At 48.9% G+C, this 18058-nt stretch overlaps 1 long non-coding RNA gene across 3 annotated transcripts; it reads right to left on the bottom strand.

The window, feature by feature from the left end:
- Positions 1-6496: 6496 nt before the first annotated feature.
- LOC134757676 (uncharacterized) lies at positions 6497-18053 on the bottom strand. 3 transcript variants are annotated; one of them, XR_010131944.1, is made up of 3 exons: positions 17381-18053; positions 8401-8614; positions 6497-7258 (listed from the first exon to the last, which is right to left on the bottom strand). It is a non-coding gene; the product is annotated as an uncharacterized lncRNA (long non-coding RNA). The 3 variants fall into 3 exon arrangements; XR_010131945.1 differs by lacking the exon at positions 17381-18053 and adding an exon at positions 16383-17172; XR_010131943.1 differs by lacking the exon at positions 17381-18053 and having other exon boundaries at positions 8401-16366.
- Positions 18054-18058: the final 5 nt, after the last annotated feature.

Raw genomic sequence — 18058 nt, 5'->3', positions numbered from 1 at the left:
CTAGACCTGCACTGTCCACAGTGGCTATCAGCCACCCACGTGGCTACTGAACACTGGGAATGAGGCTGGTTTGAATGGAGCTGTGTTGTAAGCATAAAATCTACACATCAGATTTCAAAGGTTTACATGGGAAAAAAATGTAGACTATCTCATTGATAAATTTTATGTTGATTACATATAATCATATGTTGAAATAATATTTTAGATATAATCAGTTAAGTAAAATGTATTTTTATGTTTGTTTTAATTAATTAATGGTTTTTTTTTGAGACAGGGTCTTACTTTGTCACCCAGGTTGGGGTACGCTGGTGCAATCTTGGCTCACTGCAGCCTTAACCCCCCAGGCTCAAGTGATCCTCTCACCTCAGCCTCCCGAGTAGCTGGGACTACAGCCACACACCACCTATTTGGCTAATTTTTGTATTTGTCTGTAGAGATGAGGTTTTGCCATGTTGCTCAGCCTGGTCTCAAACTCCTGGGCTCATGTGATCTGCCCACCTCGGCCTCCCAAAGTGCTGGGATTACAGGTGTGACACCATGCCCGGCTCCAGTAAAAGGTATTATTAAAATTAATTTCAACTGCGTCTGCTTTTTGAAATGTGGTTATTATAACATTGAGAATTACGTGGCTCACATTATATTCAAGCGCTGTTCTAGAGGAAGGTCTTTGGAGCAGTTCTTAATTGCAGAAGAGCTTTACATAAACACTCACTACTGAACAACAATAGTTATCAACCAAGTTGTGTCTATTCTGTGGCTGGCCCTGGGCTAGATACTTCAACCTCTAGTAGCTTTATTTTAGAGACATCATCCTGGATAAATAATCTGAAACATGGAAAAATTCTCTATACACAAAGTTTTTAATTATAGCATTCTTTAATATTAATGAAACAGGATATAACCTAAACATTTAAACAGTAGAAGAAGGCTGAGCGTGGTGGCTCATGCCTGTAATCCCAGCACTGTGGGAGGCCGAAGCGGGCAGATCACCTGAGGTCAGGAGTTCAAGACCAGCCTGGCCAACATGGTGAAAGCCCGTCTCTACTAAAAAATGCAAAAATTAGTCCAGCATGGTGGCGAATACCTGTAGTCACAGCTATTGAAGGAGGCTGAGGTGGGAGGACAGCTTGAACTCAGGAGGTGGAGGTTGCAGTGAGCTGAGATCGCGCCACTGCATTCCAGCCTCGGTGACAAAGCAAGACTCTATCTCAAAAATAAATAAATAAATAAATACAGTAGAAGAATTATAATATGAACTATACTAGCATTCATACAACAGAATATTATGCAGCCGTCAAAAACTATGTTTGCCAATGATTTATCATAACATGGCAAAATACTACAACAATGCTCAATCAAAATCTCAAAATTCAAAATCGCATCCAACTCTTACCACATCCACAGAGGCAAAGCTCCGAGGAAAGCCACTGGAAGGAGTTCCACCAAGCCGTTCACAGTTGTCTTTGGAGAACAGGATGATAAATGACTTATCTTTTCTTCTTTCTATTTTTTCAATTAGATTTTGTTTAATAATCATTTGATAACAGAGAATTATACATATTTTATCTCAAGGAAAAAGGCCCAGCCCCAGGAGTTTGCCTTCACGTTGTCAATGGCAACCGGAGGAGAGGCATGTCAAGGTGGGCGCGCTCCTTCCAGGCACATGCGGCAAACCCCAAAGCTTCTGCAGGAGCGTCGCCCATGGCCTGCATCTGTCATGGAGTCCTTTGCCAAGGGAACACCCCCTCTCTCTGCCTGACTCCTCCACAGACTCTAAGATCTTTGAGGGCAGTGCCATGGTCTCCTCTCTTCCCATTTCCAGCCCAGGGCCGGCATAGGCTGGGTGCTTTGCAAGATGCACTGCACCTGTGCTAGTTTTCTGCCACTTGCCTTAGAGCTCTCCATGGGCTGTGCCCTTGGAGGCAAACCTGGGTGGCAGTTTCACTCGCCCCTGCAGGGGTTTATCCAATGCGGAGCCCTGGCAGGAGAGTGGAGGAACAGAAGAGAGGGTAGTCCAAGTATGCCATTCCCTGGTCACCTCCCTGTGGGTCTTCTTGGGCCCTGACTTTCTCCTGAAGGTGAAAGCTCCTCTAAAAGTGGCTCTTATCACACTCTCCTCCTGGCTTCCAGTAACCCATTCCCTTCAGGCGTGAGGAAGTAACGGTTCTGTTCATTTTCTCTTGTGCTTTCCTTCACCGTTCCCTCTGTCTTTCCAAATAGCCTCTTCGGAGAATCCTCCATGAATAATCCTAATATGAGTGTGTCCTCCCTTTCCCACCGAGCCCCTGATGCACATGGAACTTATCTGAAAACGCAGTGCCTGTCCCCCCTGCAGTGTGTGGAGAAGAGAGGCATGGCGCCCGTTCTAGGAAGGGTGGCATCTCTGAGCCTCGTGACGTCTCCTAGTGTGCCCAGCACCAGGTGTGGGAGAGTCAAGTTCCAGGGCAGGCACACCTGAGTCCAAATACAAGATCTAACCCTTCTAACAGCTGCGAGACCCTTCATTCATTCCTTCGTCTCTCAAGCCTCGTCTTCTTCATCTGCAAAATGGAGCAAAACAACTACATTTTGTGAGTATTGTGAGGATTAAATGAGGTATGATACCTAAATTTCTTAGCGTGTGGCCTGGCTTGGAGTAAACCCCCCAGCAAACATCAGCTGGCACAATTATTGCTCTGACCCTCTGCAGCTGCCTCATGAATGTAAATGTCCCAAGCTGACCTCCACTCCTGAAGACATGCCGCAGCAGGATCTAAATCTTCCCTCTCCCTGTCCTGGGCTGCAGAGATTACAGGGAAGGCCCTCCCCAGGACCACAGACTGCCCCACATCCATTCTGTGTAAGCTCTGCTGTGAGACACACGGTTATTTACAGAGCAAGACAACGAAATGACAAAGAGTAGGAGATGAGGTGCATTTTGGGAAAATCCCTTGTTTATTTAAATATTGCACTTATGAAAGACACCAGAAAGAGAAATATGGGCATTTGTGGCAATGATCAAAAAGGGAAAAAACGGAAATACATGATCAAAAACACAGGAAAGGATTACATCTGAAATAAAATTTGGTACCCTTAAAATATCTGTAATTCAACCTCAGAATGAGTGTATCTTTTAAAAGCTCTTTGAAAACACTTCCTCACTCTCTTTGTCTCTTTTCTTTATAAGGCATCTTCTCTTTAACTCCCTTTGGGAAACTTCTTATAAATGAGGATTTGCATCTCCAGGGATTACTCTGGTTAGGAAAGTGTTTTATTAAAAAATATATGTTTGCCACAGAATGCTGAGCGATATAATTAGCTGGTCCCTTCTGTTTTGTTTTAAAAGGCTGTATGGCCAAGTTCTAATTAAACATATTCTCAGGACGTTTGAAATGTGAAGGTGCCTCAGAAATGGGTACTGAAATGAAAGAAGCAAAGGCTCCGGGAGTATATACCAGGAAGGAGGATCTCTGGCCATGGTGCACCCGGCAGTATGGCTTCATTTCTGTCTCTGTGTGCATAGCTACTGTGGATAGAGAAGCTGGTCCCATCCCAACTTGGTGGGACACTGCCTTGTGTTCTGGAAGGCTACGTGCTAAATGAGCTGATCTTGTTCCACCCAGGGCAATCCAGGAAGGCTGAAGGAGTGAGTCCTGGGCTGGGATTCTGGGGACCTGGGGATGTAATAGGTTATCATCTCTAAAGTGACAATTGCTAAGGTCCCTGCCAGCTCTGACATTCTGATTGGACACATGGCTGTTTCCACTGGCTTCGTTCTTGTCACAAAGCATAAGAATGCTCCAAGTGATCACGCTGCATTTTACTCTGTGACCCCAGGAATAAAATAGAAGGCTGGAGAATCTCACTGCTGTTCCTACTGAATAATGACTGGCTCAACCACAAGAGGCAGTGCTGTGCCCTCATTTGCAAAAAGAGAAGGCTACTTCCCTGTCTCCCTTTTGGAGAAGCAAGTAACCTGGAAATGGAAGTATTCTGTCCCCATTCAGAAGGATGGGCTAGGAGCCCACAGGAGTTTAGAGTTTAGAAATGCCCCCTCTGAATCTTCCCGCCTGGGCACGCTGCGAGACACCCTTACTCTTTACAAAGCACTTTCATATTCACTAATGCCTCTTACAGAGCAAGCGGAGCTCTCATTTCATTGCTAGTGGGGATACAAAATGCTACACTCACTTTGGAAAACAGTTTAGCACTTTCCATTGACCTAGCAATCATTCTCCTAGGTATTGAAACTTAAGAGAAATGAAAACTTACGTTCACCCAAAACCTAGAGGTGCATGTACATAGTGGCTTTATTTGTAATCACCCCAAACTGGAAACAACCCAGTTGTTCTCTAACTGATGAATGGATAAACAGATTTGGGTACATCCATGCAAAGGAATACTTCTCAGCACTGCTAAGACACAAACTTACTGATACATCCGACAACATAGATAAATCTCAAATGCATTACACTAGATGAAAGAAGCCAGACTTGAAAGGTGACATACTCTATAATTCCACATGCGCTACACCCTGGAAAAGGGAAAGATTTAAGGTGAAGAACAGATCAGAGGTTCAGTGGTTTCTAATGCTGGGGAGCTGGGGTTAAGGGCAGGTGGATAGTTTGACTACAAAAAGGCAGCATAAAGCAGTTTTGGGGGAGTAAGAAAACTATTCTAGGCCAGGCACGGTGGCTCATGCCTATAATCACAGCACTTTGGGAGGTCAAAAAGGGTGGATCACCTGAGGTCAGGAGTTCGAGACCAGCCTGTCAACATGGTGAAACCCTGCCTCTACTGAAAAAAAAAAAAAAAAAAAAAGCCAGGTGTGGTGGTGGGCACCTGTAGTCCCAGCCACTCGGGAGGCTGAGGCAGGAGAATCACTTGAACCTGGGAGGTGGAGGTTGCAGTGAGCCAAGATTGTACTATTGCATTCCAGCCCCGGTGACAAGAGCCAAACTCTGTCCAAAAAAAAAAAAACGACTCTAAATCTTTTAAAACATTTTTTTGAGATGGGGTTTTCCTCTGTCACCCAGGCTGGAGTACAGTGGTGCAATCACAGCACACTGCAGCCTCAACCTCCCAGGTTCAAGTGATCCTCCTGCCTTAGCCTTCCAAGTAGCTGGGGCTACAGGCACATGCCACCATGCCCAGCTAATTTTTAAAAAGTTTTTTGTAAAGATGGGGTCTCACTATGTTGCTCAAGCTGATCTTGAAGTCCTGGGTTCAAGTGATGCTCCTGCCTCAGCCTCCCAACGTGCTGGGATTACAGGTGTAAGCCACCACCACACCTAGCCACTGTTCCAAATCTTGATGGCAGTGGTAGTTATGTGATTTTCTGCATTTGGCAAAACTCAGAAAACTGCATACCAAAAAAATGCATTTTATTATATGCAAATTAAAAAATGAATTTAAAAAAACCCTATAGGCTTGGCAGTAAGCATGGTGGTTGTTTGAGGTTGCCTCCTCCCCATACAGTACTCATTTTGTCCTACTAGGAGCGCTCAGTAAGGCGTCAGGGCATGGCATTCACTGCACATGCCTCCTGCTTCATGGACGTGGCCCCTGGAAACTGAAGGGAATGACTTAGATTACATGGGTCAATGAAAAGTTTTCTATTATTCTCTTCCTTGTGGAATGTGGACAAAGAAGCAATTAGTTCCACTTGCCATTTGTGGTCCTCTTGAAATCATAAGATAAAACACCTTGAGGATGAGATTATGCCGAAAACGAAGCGAAGAGTAAGAAGGCAGAGCAAACTGGCTTCCTGTTAATATAATGGAGCCATAATCTACCTCTTGCCAATTTCCTTAATACAGTGTGAGCAGGGGGTCGTATTTCTCACAGATAAAAGCATCCTAGGAAATATAGTGAGAGATGTCACTGAAACATTTGTGATCTGATCCACTGTCCCAAACCAATCTGAAACAAACCTGGGCAACAGAGAACTTGGGTGAAATAACGTGAAACATATATGCAACGGATAATGGCAGGACTTGAACAGGCATCTCACAAATAAGGCATTCCCGATCACCACGCAGATATAAAAAAGGTGCTCAAACTCATTAGTAATCATGGAAATGCAAATTAAACACAGTGAGACAGCAACCACAGCCGCTAGATTAGGAAACATTACAAATACGAAAAAACATTGCTAACAATATCATAGGCTGGCAAGGATGTAGAACAATGGGAACTTTAAAAACGGCTTGTGGGAGTGAAAATTGACACAATCATCTTGGAAAACAGTTAGAGCTGCAGATATGCAAACTCTGACCAAGCAATCCCACCCCTAACTATATATAAATAGGAGATATTCCCCATGTGAGTTATGGCATAGGAACAAACATGTTCACAGTGGCATTCTTCATGATATCCAAACAATTGGGGGAAAAATCCTAATGTTTTCATGAAACTAATGTTTTCATAGTCTAGAACTTTGATCATGAACCAGCAACACAAATCCACATGGTTAAGTCCGAAAAACAATGCTGAGTAACAGAAACAAGACACAGAATAATTCATACAACATGATTTCATTTATGAACATGACCAGGTATACACACCTAAATATTAAAACTACAAAGTAAGGCAAGGAAGTGATCATTACAAAAATTAAAAATAGAGGTGGCCTCCAGGAGAGGGGACTGGAATTGGGAGGCGTCGGGGGAGGTTTCAGGTGACTGAGTGTTGTGTATGCAGGTATTATTTAAACCGTACCCATATGATTCACATTCTTTTACCTTTTGATGTATCTCACACACACAAATGTAGGAAGACAAAAATCAGATCGCAGGGAAATTCAGAAAACCAGTCTGAAGCCAGGAATGTGCAATGAATGACCCTAAATCATGCATTCTAGAGGATCTGGCCCCAAAGAGAGACTATCTGGATGGCTCTACAGAGTGGTCACAAGCTTTGCTTCGCTTCATTATCATTTAGTCCAGCCAAAGGCCTGTTAAAGGCTTTTGCTTTTAAGTAAAACTTGTCTCCTTTTAAAAGTGCCAATTTTTGGTGCCCTGTAATCCCAGAACTTTGGGAAGCTGAGGCAGGTGGATCACTTGAGGTTAGGAGTTCGAGACCATCCTGGCCAACCTGATGAAACCCTGTCTCTACTAAAAGTACAAAAATTAGCTGGGTGTGGTGGTGCATGCCTGCAATCCCAGCTATTCGGGAAGCTGAGGTAGAAGAAACGCTTGAACCCAGGAGGCAGAGGTGAGTGCAGTGAGCCGACATTGTGCCACTGTGCTTCAGCCTGAGCAGCAGAGCGAGTCTCTGTCTAAGAAAAAAAAAAAAAGTATCAATTTTCTCTTTTAAGTTTAATAAGAGTGTTAATCTTATAGAGTTCTCTTACTGATTTTTTTACACAGTTTATATCAGATTTGTTCTCTACATGAGTCTATAGAGACTTAAGGTGAGCTACTCTATCCAACTGTTCCTTATTTGCCCCAAGAGCCTTTATCTTAAAAACTCAGTCATCAGAGCAAGAAACATAGCAGACCACAACCCAATGCCTCTTGAATAGGTAAAAGTATTAACACATCTTCCGGAGTCCAGGCATAAACTTCATGCAGTTTCCTTGTAGAAAATACCTTCCTGCTCTTATTTGAGCCTATTAACTCTACTCTTATTTTAAATATAAATCTAACATGCTCAGCCATCTGTTTCCAAGAATACATCAGCTAAGAAAGGTAAAAGTGAAGAAGAAGGACTGTTCTAGCCAGTGACAGTTAAAAAGCTCACACTGTGAAAGAAGAGAGAGGAAAAAAAACCTCTCAATTCTCCTAAGCTTCTGGAGGCATTTATTGTAGAGACAGCAATGAAATGTTGAACTAGAAATTGACCAAACCCCTTCTGTAAGAAATCAGGAATAAGTACAGTGCACAATAAATAATTGCCATCAAATATTTAGCAAAACATATTCAAAAGAGTAAGTTTAATATCTATTTTCCTGCAAAGGATAAGTCATTTTGTGAGAAGGCTAAAAATGTCCATTGAATCCAAGTCCCAATGAGTATATGTGCATGCATAGATACAAATATGTAAATACATATGCACAAGTACATGTACCTGTACACAGACATATATGGGAAAATATTCATTTATTGTGTGTGTGGCCGGGGCATTGGATCCCATTAAATAATTCTGGATTTGGTTGGAATTCACCCCGTTAGCTGAACAATTCCGGAACAACTGCATCCTCAGCACAAAATGACCTTTTCATCAAGTTACAAAACATTAAAGGTTAAAGGATGTTTGAAAGGAAGTTAATACTTTTAAAACATTGGGAGAATGGCCATCTTTTCAGAGATCTGACCAAAAATGTGAAGGAAGCATTGGACGGCCTTTCTGGCAGTCATTTGCGGGCGGGTGTCACACGTTTGCACTGCCTGCTCCTGCTGAAACCATGAATGAACCTACCTCCTTAGGAAATGAGATGAGATGGGCCTGTGCTCCGCATAGCACAGGAGCTCACGAGAGGACTCCTTAGCAGGCTGGTTCCTAATTGCAAGTTTGAAGTCACATTTCTTCCTCTGAAGAGTGGTGATGGCAAAGAGAGCAAATCAATGAGACTGTCAGATTTTCCCGCCTTCTATTTTCCATCCGACCTGGATGGTGCAAATTCCAGTCGCTACTAACAGGGAAAACAGAAATATCAGTCACCAGACCCCTTCCTCTAATGAGCTCACAGAAAGGCCCAGAAGAACCTGACTTATCAGCCCTGCAAATGCCCAATCTTCCCAGAAAGTCAGGTGGACTGCATGCTGCCTTCAGCCATTCTCTCCTGTCTTTCTTTTTCACCACATTCTAAGTACCTGCTTGTAATCTCAGGTGCGTCCAGGCTCAGCCCAAATAGAAGCCTTCATTTTCAGGGTGGTCTGGCCCCGTGGCCACCCTGCACACCAACTTAATGGGGTACCATTTATTGGACAACTACCATTCTTCACCAAGCTCTCTGCCAAGGCATGGACACACATAATCCCAGATGAGCCTCACAAGTGCCGTGGGAAGTAGACTCTACTGTGACTTGCCCACGGGCACACGGCTAGTGACACAATGCCTCTTTCAAACTCTGGTCTGACTCTGAAAGCTTCCAGAATGTAGTCCCAAAAACCCATGGGTTCAAGGGGCATCTCTATTTCTCTATTTTTTTTTTTTTTTGAGACAGGGTCTCACTCTGTTGCCCAGACTGGAGTACGGTGGCACGATCTTGGCTCACTACAGCCTCAACCTCTCAGGCTCAAGTGATCCTCCTGCCTCAGCCTCCCAAGTAGCTGAGATTACAGGTGCATGCCATCATGTCCAGCTAATTTTTGTATTTTTTGTGGAGAGAGGGTTTTGTCATGTCGCCCAGGCTGGTCTCAAACTCCTGGACTCAAGTGATCTGCCTGCCTCAGCCTCCCAAAGTGCTGGGATTACAGGCATGAGCCGCCACAGGGTCCGTCCAAGGCATCTCCAATTTTGATGGAAGGTTTCCACAATGAATTCCTACTTGGTGTTTAAGATGGAGAAAGCTGTCCTGTTTTAGAGATGGAGACAAGGCTCAAAGAGAGGGAGTGACCTGCTCAGGCTCACTGGGTTACTTATGGGCCAGAGGCTCATCACCACAGTTGGAGCTTGCATTCCCCTGCAAGGTACCGCTTGCTGCATATATATCCATCTGCGGGGCACACCCACTGTGGGTGTGATCCTTAGTTACTCACTGATACCTATCTCCTCAGATAAACTGACTAGCTTCACTCTCTTGGTCCTTCACCTGTCATTTACTTCCTCATTCACCGTGCACAGTTCAGCTGAGATAGGACTGGATGCACAGCTGGATGACAGCCAGCCTTCTACTTCTTTCCCGCTTTCACTGCCTACCTTCTTGTCCCTATATGGGCTCTAGATACAGCATCCTCAAGGTGGAGAAAGAGAGAGAGAGAGAAAGAGAGAGGCTTGCATTTCTGCACATTCTAGACAGGAGTGACTCTTTAACGAATTTCACTGTTGGAGGAAGACTCTGGTCCATTTTCAAGTCTCAGGTGAGGCCTGAGGATGGGGAGGAGGAAAGAGGGCTCCCGGGCTTCCAAGACAGGTTTCCCTGACCTGTCGTATAAGTTGACTCAGCCATCTAGGAAGGGTCCTACTCCTTCCTTAGGCCTCCTCCTGATGGGAACCCCACCCCAGGTCCTAAAACCAGCCTGGATGGAAGATTCTCTTAGAAAGTAGAGAGGCCCCTTTTGTACCTCTGTCACCAGCTGTTTACCCCATGCATTCCCATCAAGCCTGGGGCCAGACCCTCTTCTCTTCAGCCAACACACTCCTCAAAACTCCAAACGATACAAAAGCCTTCTTAGGAATTAACATCCTTTGGGCAACATACTTTGAAACTATTGATAATATATATAAGGTGATTGAGAGTAAAAATTCACTCTCTCTCACATGTGTGTTCAGCACCTACTCTTTCCGCTGTGTGTATTTACACACAGTTAGTGAGCCAGCCTGGGCCAGGCTCTGAGTGGTCCTATCCCCAGGTTCTCCTTGGTGAATGGGCAGGGGAGACTGGCTGCAGATGAATGACTTGCTTTGACTATGTCTGGGGAAGAGGTACTGAGAGGGCTGCTGACTGGAGTGCCGACCACCTCCCGCAGACCCTTTTGGCTGGTAACAGAGATGGGGATCGAGCATTCCCAGAGATAGCTAGGAACCAACTCCAAGCCCTGCTGAGCTGGAGAAAGAACAAGGTGTTCAGCATCCCACAGCAGAGTAAAGAAAAGCAACTGCACTTCTAAAAATTCTGCTTTAAAGGCAAGTCCATGTGGTGCTCCAGTAGCTCTAACAGGCACAGCCTAGGGATCTGGCATGGGATGGAATACGGGGTGGGGGAAGGGAAGAGATGATCAGCGGACAAGAGACATCCACTGTTCTTTGGCTCCCATGCAAAAGTCCCCGTTGGGTCAGGACCTCCAGGAAGAGCTGGGCCTGGTTCTGGTGGAGTCAGAAGTGGTCTCATCACCGAGCCAATCTCCCCCATGTGAGTCTGCCCTATCTTCCTGGCTGAGCACCTACCTAACCATGGCCAGCGCCTTATGCCTTATGTATATCCCTTTTTGCCCTCTCACTGGAGCTGCCTTGAGGCCTGGGTGCTTCTTCCAGAAAGCATTTTCCCAGGTGAGAAGTTCTGCCGTCTGAAGCCAGCCTCCAGGCACTGCCTGACTCTGCCTAGGCTCCCACAGCTTAGCCAAGGTTTGGGGCTCCAGGCAGGGTGCCCTCCAGAGTGCCCTGGCCTGTGAGGGTGCAGGGTCGTTGGCTCAGGGCAAGATGGAAAGTTTAATATATCTGCTCCATCATTTCATTATCAGAGGGCCTTTGGGAAAGCTGGCCATGTGGTCTGCGGTGGGCAAGAATCTTGTCTTAAAGCTAAGCCAACAAGAGCAAATACACGATTTTAACTTAAGTGCTGGGTTTGTTAGGGGAACCTAGAGAAGGTGGTTGGGCGAAGGAGGCTGGAGCCTTTCTGAATCCCCTCCTTGGGGTCACCATCCACTTCTGCAATCCATCAACACTTTTAAGGGCAAGAGGCATGCGGAGACCCTGCTGTACGCCTAGTCAACGAGGCCAGCCGGAAAGCCTCCTGGGGCCGCGAAGCACCACCCAGACCCCACCATCACCCCTCCCAAACCCCCTTGCATCCCAAACCCCCAACCCCCCATCTCGTCTTTTGGGCCAGAGCGGCCGCCCGCGCTGTCCCGCCTCCAGAGGGCGCTGACGGAGAGGTGGCAGCGCCCGCTCCCGCCGCCGCGCCAAGGGGCAGCCCCAGGGACTCCACCCCTACTACCGCCACCCGGCCTAATTTGAATATTTCATTGGCTGCCGCCAGTCTGGTCAATTTATCATGCAAATGTGGGTGCCCTCCGCGCCAGAGAGGAGCCATCGCCCGCGCAGGAGAGCGGCGCCCGATTGGTGGCCGAGACAGCGGCATTTGTAATATTTTTCTTTGGGCATTAGAGTCATTTACCAATGCCATCCCCGCAACTCCAGGCACTGAATCACAAGCCACTTAAAGGGTTTTATTGGCAGCTTCGAAACTTCTTAACATGTTTTTTTATTTCAAACCAAGTGTCAACCTATTTCTGACCTCCCTCCCTTCCCCCCACCTAAAAAAGCTGCAAAAAACTCCAAACTACTTTGTTCCCTCACTATTTGCACGCGGTAACAGCCTCCGTCTTGCCACAGGTAGAAGGACTGGACCTGTTTGGGGCTAGCACTTGGTAGACCTTAAATAAATAACCTTTGAGAAGTCTTATAAAGGTGGAGGAGGGACTGTTGGAAGAGAGGCACACAAAAAGAAAACAGAAAAAGAAACGAAGAAAGAAATGGGGGAAAGAGAAGAGGCGGCAGAAAAGGGAGAAGGCAGAATTTAGGACTGCTCTGCAAAGGAGGAAAATCTTGGTGTTATCAAAGCCCTGGAGATCAGAGACTACCTGCATGCCATATTATCTAACCCTTCGGGCCACCATGTCCCCAGTCACCCTGGCCCTCCTATTGCCGAACTAAGGTGATATCCATCAAATTTCAAGAAACAAAAACGTGAAAGAATGAGGCCCCCAGAGTGTTGTCCCTCTCTTTTGTACCTGCCCTGCTGAAACTTAGGCTCCGTCTTCCCCGTTTGTAAATTGTAAATTTAGGGACAAACACAAAACCCTAACGTTGAAGACAGAGGAGAAAAGCAATGTAGGAAAGAAGAACTGGGAAACGAGATTATTCCTGGTCTTGCAAATTCCCTGGCCAGTTAATGAGGTCACCAGCCTCAGAAAGCTGGGTTATCTGGTCGGCTAAGACCTGGTGGTTTGATTTCTGGGACCTCCTCCTCCTTCAGGATTCCAGCATTCAAAGAGCTGGGGTTCAGAGCCGCATCAGGTTGCCTACGTAATGATTCAGATACCTGCAGTGCGGGGCAGCTGGCGCAACCACACGGGAAGAGTTGGGCACCCCTGAGCTACAACTAGCAAATAGCTGCTCGCTCCCGGCCAGGGGTGAGCCCCTAGGCGGCTGCAGCTATCTCTAGTGTAGGGATCCCCCCACCCTTATTTTTAGCTCTGCTTAAATGGTTTCCAAAAATCCATTTCACCCAAAGTGGGGTGGGGGTGGGGGTGGGGGTAAACCACGCCACGCTGCAGCGAGGAATTCGTGAAATTCCCAGCGCAACCCAAGTCGACGCGTGGGATTTGATAAAAGGGCATTTCGCCTGGAGTTAAGCGCTCCAAACTGAGTTTAATGTGCATCTGTCCTCCTTAGACTGAAATACAAAGACGTTTTATTTTCTTTATTTAATCTTCGCTCTCCTAAAAAAAAAGTTTTTGAAAGTTCCGTAGATGATTGAACGAAAGAGAATGAAGGAAGAAAGAGGTATCTGAAGATGCGAGACTCAGAGCACTGGAAAGCTTGGGGAGAGGGGAGGGAGTAGAAAATCGCCATCTCCTGTCTTGGGAAACCCGAGAAAGTGGCCGCTATGACTCACAGGACCAGAAGGTGGGTTTCTAGGCAGACCTGGTTTCCCTCTCCCCACACGCCTGTGATAACCGTACTCCTTCCTTCCTTCCCTCCCTCTTTTAGGTGTATTGTTAAGTGGGTCTTTTTTTTTTTAAGGTGTTTTATAACTGCCTGGAAATCCTAAATCGGAAAAAATGAGGCATTGGAGAGGGGGACCTGCAGGCTGTGGCTTCCTAGACCAGGTCGGCTTCCACCCCAAGTTCTCCCGAATCTAGTTGTGCCCAGGAGTTAAGGTGGGCCAGACAGGGGCACCAGCTTCCACCCTGCTCTGCCCTGGCCCCGGCCCCGGCCCCGGCCCCGGCCCCGCACACTCAGGCATCAAAGCTGCCCCGGGAAGAAGATCGAAGGCCCCTTTGCCTTTGTCAGGCAGTCCTCGTGGAAAACGGCAGCGGCATGCAGTGGACACAGTCTGCAAAGTTGAGCTACATCTCTGTGCCCCAAGCCACAAGAAATTTACGAAGTAGCAAGCTATGCCTGGTTGGAGGAGGGCTGGGAGTGCGTACTCCGGTGTGACAGTGCGTGTGTGTGCGCCTGTTTTGGGAGTCGGGGAGGCACTTCACCTCCCCCAAACCAATTCTTGACCTTGGGCCAAGAGAAGCCCCCTACTTCTCTCCAAAGATTGTACTCCCACCCCCAGCTCCCATCCAGGCACACCTGACTCAGCTCTCCTGAGGCCCCACAGAAGTGGTATTAATATACTGTTCCGATTTTCGAAGGTTTATTTCACGTCAAAACTGGAAAAGTTCTTGGGAGAATTTACAGACAAAACATCTGGTTCGTTAAAACAAAGCTACCGGTAAAAGAGAAACAAACTTCGCCGCCGTGTAAATGCACTTTTAGCAAACAATTTACCACCTGGCGAGGGCCAGGGTCCCTATCCTTCCTGCTTGGGCAGGGGCTGAGATTCTGGGGCCCAATTCCTGGTTGAGGTGTGCAGGTGGCAAGCTTCCCTGAACCCAAGGCACCTCCTCGACACTGCCTAGCCCAGAGTGTGGTGTGGGGAGGTGTGAGGAAGGCGAAAAACCCATATGCCAGCATTCCAGGTGAGTGCAGGCAGGAGGGCACCCACCTGGTGCCTCTCTCCCCTGGTGCTGCCCAGCCCTGGGCTCCCTAAAAGCCTACACCTTGGGCAAATGCCCTCACACTTTGAAAGGGGGTACAGCCTCCCAGAGGGTACTACTCAGCGTGCCCAGTCCCTCCAGGTGGCCCAAGCCTCCCTCCGAGAACCTCTCCAAGATCAAGGCTTAAGCCCTGGGTGCCTGGGACCTGAGCCCGCTCTAGCTCCTCATCTTGTAATGGTAGCTTTGAGGACACCTTCTTTCCCTTAAGTCTTCCCTCAGTGGCCACCCCAGATAAGGACAAGACTTGGCCTTCTTTGGGTCGAGTTGTCCCCTACTGCCCTCAATCGCCACCTTAAACACAACCTCGGCTGCCTCCCGGCGGTGGCTTGGCTACTCCTTTCTGGCACAGACTTCGTGACTTTGTGTGGTGTGTTGCGAGCCAAGTGCCCGTCCCCACAGCACACACCTGTTCCTAGCCATGCCTGCATGTGACTTTTTTCTTTCTCTCTCTCTTTTAAAAACTTATCTGGGCGGGGCTCCCGGTAGCTACGGTCATGAATGATCCTGGGGTGGGGCACAGGTAGCCCTGGGGACAGGTGTCCCGATTTCCTTGAGTTCAAAAAGTCTGAGGCAGATTTCTAACCCCTGACCTGAAGCAGCTTCATTTGGGAGCTTTTCTACTGATTTTCTACTGATTACATAGCACCACTATGGAGGAGGAGCGGGATTCCACTGGGCCTGAGGTGCAATCGTGGGAGTCAGCACTGCCTTCATGGCCCTGGGGGATGTTTGGGGATCACAAGGTTACCACCCAGCTGTTGGGTGAGCCAGCTGGCTGCCATGCGAGTGCCAGTTTCTCCTATGGACATTTGCACCTCGGTGTTTCGGTGAGTCGTCCCACCGCCTTTGCTCATTTTTCCTCCTTCTATTTTTAGGGTTTTTTTTTTTTAATGTTCCCGGAAAGGCGGCACCTCCCAAAGGTGGGGACATCTCACTGGCCTAGGGGCTTACTTTTCAGAGTGACTCAGGCGGGTAGAAGTTACCAGGGCTGGCAGGGCCAGAGCCTGTTGTTTTTCAAAGATAATCTGCAACTCTGAAGAGTGGGGTGAAAAGATTTCTACACAGTGTACATTCTACAGAATTCTAGCTTCTCCGCGGGCGCAGACTTTTCCGCCCTCTAGTCTAGCGTGAAAACAGTTCGACCACTGGATGTGGGCGGCGAAGCCCGCACCCTAGAGCGCGGTGTCTCCCTGCAGGCGGGAGCTCCAGCCCGCGCCGCCGCGGCCGCTTCTGGCCTCCTCGGGAACCGAACCGAGGATACCTCAGTGCTCTCCTAGAAGCGGCTCCTTTTCCCCCTCTTACTCGCGAATGGCGAAATGAATAGCCGGGCGGGATTTTACCCGTTTGTGTAGTGGACTCTGAGGGGGCACCAGGTACCGAGACGGAAATCTTTGCGGTAAGAATAAAGTCAGGTAAAATGACTGGTACAGCCGCCCTGCAGATGTCCCAAGAGTAGGTCCCCCGTACACTCTTCCCATTAAGTTCTTAGGGGGAGGACAGGGAAGGCCCTTTGGTCTGGCTGGATTGATCAGGGAGGTATGCGCATATGTTTGCCCTCTGGACATTTGGGGAGGGGTTATGGGGGAGTTGAAGGCAAGAGGCAAAATCAGGTAGAACAAACAACCACAGCCAAGAGCGGCACTCTCGGGGAATGGGCACACGGAACTCCGCGCAAACCTCTGGCTTCTCAAACCTACAGCCCTGCCCTTTCTCCCTTTGTAAACAAAATGTGAATTACAGACTTACTGCCATCCAGACACTATTTCTCCCTAAATCTGGCCCTTAGTTCTCACTGGGATCCACGTTTTCCTCCGCTCTCCAGCTCCTCTCCATCAGGCCATGTCACAGACAGCAGCCAGGCGGGGCCAAAAAGTTTTAGAGCGAGACCTCCTGGCTAAAACCTGCCCAGCGACCTCGACAACACATCCTAGGCCCAGGTGAAGGGGGTTTAAGCCCTTGCATCCAGGTAGCTTCCGGTTCTGCAGTGTGCTTGGTGCGGATTTGGGAAGTCTCCCTTCCTTCTCTCCTAGCCACACCCAGCCCACAGAAGGGCAGAGAAAACCTGGTGGAAAATAATGACTCGGGCGACACTGCCCCTCTTCCTTCAATTCCATCCCTAGAATGGTCTGCAAAACTATTCATGTTTGGGGGTCCAGATATTAAGTGGGGGTGGGTACATGTGGCTGAAAGAACACAGATTAGGCATTCAGGCTGTGCCAAGCCAGGCCGGGGGCCTTTTTGCGAGTCCCGACATGGCAGTATGGTTGCCGCGTGCACTCCGCATAGCCCGTGTTGTGCGTGGCGGGCTGTCGCTGCAATGTGCAGCCCATTGACACTGATGGATGCGCCAATGGTTGGACGGACAGATGTTAGGGCGGATCGCACAGCGCTCGGCGCCTGAGCGGGGGAGGGCCAGGCAGCGACCCAGCGGCGGCGGCCGGCTACGCGGAGACCGGAGTTCAGGCCGCGGCCCGCAGTGGGAGGGGGCCGAAGGAACAGAGGTTTGCAAGAACAGCGAGGGGATGGAAAGGAGGAGAAAAGCGCGACCAGGGAGAACTCCACGCTCCCGTGTGCGGCGCCCCGCGCTGTGCACACGCCGCACCGGGCGCGCCTAAGTGGGAGCTTCGAAGGTGAGCGGGGAGCCGGCGGGAGCTGACCCCGTGCGGCGCAACCCGCCTCCAGGCGACAGGAGCTCAGCGCGGCCACCAGAATGGTGAGGCCGCCGGCGGTGTCGGCCAACTCACCGTTTCCTCGCTTGCAAGAAGCGTTTCACGCTCCACGGCCGCGTCTCCCGGGCCTGGAGGAGTAGCGGTTCTGGCCTCTGCGGCCGCGGGCACCCAACGCGCACGGCGCCTCAGCCCCCGAGTCCGCCAGCCCCAGAGCCCCGCCGCAGCCCGCCTCGGACTCCCTGCTCCTCCTGGGGTCCGTACCCCACAACTCCGAGCGCTCCTGCGCGCGGAAAGGCGCTGGAGGCGGCTTTATAGCCGGGGAGGCCAGCGGCGGCGCATCTGCATCCTGGGAGACGTCTGGACCCAGCCCAAGCCCGCAGGCTGGGCGAGCGGAGACTTTTGATCTTACCGTGTGGGTGAGATCACTGTCTCCCGGTCTAAAAGAAAAGAAAGCATGCTGTGAACTTTTGAAACAAACTTGCAAAAACAGTCGTAGAGAAAAAATAAAAAGGACACAGGGCAGAAAAAGAGGGAGAAAGAGACTAAAAAAAGAAAAAGATAAGGAGAGGGGGAAGGAAGGAAGGAGAGAAGGAGGAAGAAGTCTGGGGTTTGCTGCTCCAGGAGCGCTCAGGCAGCCGGTGCTGGAGCGCGGGGCGCCCGCCCTCGCCGGGACTGTCGGCCTCGGGGCCTGCGAGAGCGCCAGAGCCCCAACCGGCGCGCCCGGGCGCAGGGCCGCCTCGGGGATAGTGGGCC

This window comes from Gorilla gorilla, chromosome 20, assembly GCF_029281585.2.
Source record: "Gorilla gorilla gorilla isolate KB3781 chromosome 20, NHGRI_mGorGor1-v2.1_pri, whole genome shotgun sequence".
Lineage (NCBI taxonomy): Eukaryota > Metazoa > Chordata > Mammalia > Primates > Hominidae > Gorilla > Gorilla gorilla.
The sequence above is the reverse complement of the archived record's forward strand: the minus strand, read 5'-3'. Positions and strand labels throughout refer to the sequence as shown.